The sequence below is a fragment of the Trachymyrmex cornetzi genome, unplaced genomic scaffold (assembly GCF_001594075.2).
Source record: "Trachymyrmex cornetzi isolate Tcor2-1 unplaced genomic scaffold, Tcor1.1 scaffold39, whole genome shotgun sequence".
In the NCBI taxonomy this organism is placed as follows: Eukaryota; Metazoa; Arthropoda; class Insecta; order Hymenoptera; family Formicidae; genus Trachymyrmex; species Trachymyrmex cornetzi.
The window spans coordinates 44,607-45,725 of record NW_017298640.1 but is presented as its reverse complement, the minus strand read 5'-3'; the positions used below and the strand labels follow the sequence as shown (position 1 = coordinate 45,725).

At 29.8% G+C, this 1,119-nt stretch overlaps 1 protein-coding gene across 4 annotated transcripts in view; it reads left to right on the top strand.

The window, feature by feature from the left end:
• The first annotated feature begins 245 nt into the window (after nt 1-245).
• Syt20 (synaptotagmin 20) overlaps nt 246-1,119 on the top strand; it is a 41,509-nt gene continuing 40,635 nt past the window's right edge. Inside the window, exon 1 of one of the 4 annotated variants that reach the window (XM_018511963.1) lies at nt 246-542. The gene's annotated coding sequence lies outside the window, so the exon portion shown is untranslated. Of the gene's footprint in view, nt 543-605; nt 981-1,119 lie in introns of those variants that run through there. The other 3 variants (XM_018511968.1, XM_018511966.1, XM_018511964.1) reach the window with 3 other exon arrangements.

Below are 1,119 nucleotides of genomic sequence, written 5' to 3'. Positions count from 1 at the left end.
TAGCATTTTATTTTATGTTTAATTGATTTTTCATCCACTATTCAATATGATTAAAAAAATTGATTTTAGCAATTAAATTAAAAAATACTGCCACGGAAGATTGAAAACTATTTCTATGAAAAATAAAAAATATTTAGTAGTATATACTGAATTTTTAATATAAAATTGCAAATGTATAGTCGAAGTCTCTAATTGAAATAGCCAACGCAACGTATTACTCATCTACCCGCGAACTATCAGCAATGTCGGAGGTGTAGAACTTCCTAAGGGGAACGCCTATCTTTGTCTTGACGTATACGCATTTGTTCACTTGACTGATTGTGAGGACGCAAATGGCCACGTACGTCTGTGCTTACGAAGCAGAATGGAGCTTTTAATCGATTAAGTCAGTTACCGAATAGAGTGCAATCGCAAATTTGCGCTCGCGAGTGTACAAACGCAAATTACGATTTCATCTGTCACTATAGAATTGCGACATGATTAAGCGAGTATCGTGTAAATACTTGCAAAAAGTAATCGATAATTGAATTCAGCTCATATTGGTAAGTAACATTTGCAAATCTAGCACCTTTTTAATGAATTGTAGTAGATACAAAATTACTCGATAAAATCTAAGAATACCGATGTTACAAGGTTAATGATGTAACCTGCAGTTGCAATACTCTGTACCAATAGAATTTTAAAAAGTAAATAATATAATCGAGTGATCATGTCATTGAATATCTCAGATAATGTTCAATATGTAGTATTATCAGAATTTTAACGTTTATGTACATATGTGTAATGTGAGACATGTAATACGAGATACGCAAGTGCACGAATATATGTGTTTGTTATGAAGCATGTGTTTCGAAAGTTATTATTGATATATATTATCGTTGCGATTATAATTACGATTATTACGAATGTTATCGTTGATTTCGGCATTGGACTTCGCTTCCGCACATGAAACTCATTATTTGAAGTGTAATTTTTGCGAAGTCAGTATACGTACCTGGGAAAAAATGTTTTATATATAATTATATATAAAATTATATTAAATTATATATATTATTGTATATAATTAGATATAATTATATATGAAGTATGTCCGTTTATATACAAATATATAAAATTATA